Source organism: Panthera uncia (genome assembly GCF_023721935.1).
Source record: "Panthera uncia isolate 11264 chromosome B3 unlocalized genomic scaffold, Puncia_PCG_1.0 HiC_scaffold_1, whole genome shotgun sequence".
Classification (NCBI taxonomy): Eukaryota; Metazoa; Chordata; class Mammalia; order Carnivora; family Felidae; genus Panthera; species Panthera uncia.
In genome coordinates this window covers 55,835,435-55,838,217 of record NW_026057582.1, presented here as the reverse complement: position 1 = coordinate 55,838,217, position 2,783 = coordinate 55,835,435, and the positions used below count along the sequence as shown (strand labels likewise).

At 39.1% G+C, this 2,783-nt stretch overlaps 1 pseudogene; it reads right to left on the bottom strand.

Moving 5' to 3' along the window:
• Positions 1–264: 264 nt before the first annotated feature.
• LOC125910429 (uncharacterized) lies at positions 265–388 on the bottom strand (annotated as a pseudogene).
• Positions 389–2,783: the final 2,395 nt, after the last annotated feature.

The following is a 2,783-nucleotide window of genomic DNA, read 5'->3' as shown; positions in this document are numbered from 1 at the left end:
TCTGCCTTTCAGCCCCCACACTCTTCTAAGCCCCAAAGTGCCTGCAGGTCATTTCTTCACTCCTTGGATGAGTCCTATACCTGGTAAGGGAATGTAATGACTGTAAAACAACTAGTACATCAATGGATCAGCCTGAGGGTGGCCCATACTCATGAACTATCCCTCTCCATAAAGGAATCTCGTGTATTGATCTGTTCTTTCATTTGTTTGTATATTCATTTAGCAAACATTTATTGAAAGTGAGTCTATGCCAGGTACTGTGTTGGGCATTCTCACATTCCCTTCCCAATAATATCATCTATCTATTAGCAATACTATTTTTATCAATTAGCAATAATCATGGCTTGGATAATCCTCACTGGCTATGATACTGCTACTACGCAAAGCTGACAGTGCTGCCTTATCAACTCCAGTTTATACATGAAGAAACTAAGATTGAGAGGTTTTAAGTAACTGCCCAAGATGGTATGCGTTAGACACATCTTATGGAGTCTCTCTATGAATAATAAGCCAGCCAGATAATTTCATACAAGAGTAGAGCAGGCCATCATTCACCCATTCATTCATACAACCATTTATTTGTGGCGGGGGGTGGGGGGGGAGGATTGTATGTTTGTTTGTTTGCAGAAGTTAATAGTATCCCTAGCCTTGTGTGGGGTATTAGGAGAAAGTCTGCTTTTAGGAAAAAGGGCAGTATTACTTACCAGTGCTGATGCTTTATATATATTAACTCACCTAGTTCAAGGACAGGCTGGCAAATTTTTGGTCCAGAAGACTAAATAAAATCATCCTACTCAAGAATCATTCCACTCTGACTCAAGTCTAATATCCTATGTCATTTGGGCCTGATTTCTGAAGTTCAGTCATTCTTTTCAAATAATGCTCCTTGAATTGTTGCAAGCCTTTGATAAATTTTCAGAGTTCAGGAAAAGTTGACTTTGACAACTTTTGCTATTGTTCTCATTGGTTTAATTGAAGAGCAGATTTCCACAGGTCTTTACTCCATCCTGTCAGAATTCCTTCCATGCTATGGTTTTAAACTCACTTCTTGTATTGCTTTTTGGTCTCATTCTTTATAATCAAGTTCATTGTTATCCTTCAGTTGCAGTAATTGAGTCTTGGCTCTGATTTGTTTTGTAATAGTTCAAATACCTCCATTGCTGAGGTGGTGCTGCCTTGTTTAATTCATCTTCCTAGAATCATGTTGCTAAACCCCAGTATTGATTCCCACTCTCTGTTTAAACACTATTTTAGGGGCACCTGGCTAGCTCAGTTGGTGGGATATGTAACTCTTGATCTCAAGATTCTAAATGCAAGCCCTATGCTGGGTATAGAGATTATTTAGAAATTAAAAAAAAGTCTTAAAAAAAATAAAGGGGCACTTGGGTGGCTCAGTTGGTTAAGCATCTCACTCTTGAATTCGGCATGGGTCATGATCACACGGTTCATGAGACTGAGCTCTGCGTCAGGTTCTGCATTGACAGTGCAGTGCCTGCTTGGGATTCTCTGTCTCCTTCTCTCTCTCTCTCTCTTCCTTGCTACTTTCTGTGTATATATCTGGTGCACAACTTAAGAAAAAGATGAAGTCATTCCTAATATCCTTTTATATTAATCCTGGTATTAATTCTATATATAGTGTAACTTACACAGAAAAGAATGGTACCTCGCTAGGCTTTGTTGTTTAGACCTAGATTTATAGGGAAAAAATCATCCCAGCAAGAAGTATTTAAAAGATAGTTATTCCCATATGAAGGCAAGAACCCCAAGCTGAAGAAAGCTATACTTTTAAAACCAAGTGCCTTAGTTGACTGTTACTCTGAATTTATTTTCTTTTTATTATAACTAATTTATTAGTAAATTCCCATATAGAAATTTTAGATTGGTTTCTGGTGTACTATGGGCATATAGTGGAAAGGTCATATACATTCATATTTGGATATTAAAGGGAGTGCCATTTAAGCTCTGAACTCAATATGGTAGAGAAAACTGTAATCAGTGAGAGAGCTCCAAGGGAAAGATTTATCTTTCAGAGTAAAAGTAAGGATAGGAGGTCCTCCATGCCTCACATAGATAATTCCTCTGATAACCTTGGTACATTGGAAATCATTTTAAGGAAACCTTCATTTTTCACTCAGATAGATATCATGTCCTAATTACCTTTATCCTGGAACTTCTTAGGAGAAGTCCTCCATGAAGATCTCAAGTACTTATCTCCAGAAATCTGGCATGACCTCCCTCCCCAACTGCAGGCTGGATTAGATGTCCCCCTGATGTACCCCACTTCCTTTTGTACCTATTCCACATTTTCTATTAGCCTTCCTTAAACCCTACAGAACTGCAGGATTTTGACTTGCCTTTATTATCTCAGTAGCTAGGACAAGAGTTGCTACCAATAGATGCTCAATAAATTGCTTGTGGAACTTTTATTTGACATTCTTCTTGTTTGTTCAGACTGTTTCCCATTACTTCCCCCAAATCTGACAAGCTGCATTATTCATTCCAATAGGATTTTCCTAGCCTATATAGTTCAACCCCTCTGACTTAAAGATTTACTATACTACCATCTAGATCTCTTTTCCCACTGGGATTCTATCTTGACTCAGCTTTTCTTTTCTTTCTTTCTTTTTTTAATGTTTATTTATCTTTGAGAGAGAGAGAGGGTGCACAGTGGGGAAAAGCGGGGGGGGGGGGGGGGGGGGGGGGAGGGCACAGAATCCAAAGCAGGCTGTGAGCCCAGAGCCTGATGCAGGTCCCGAATCCATGAACCATGAGATCATGTCCTG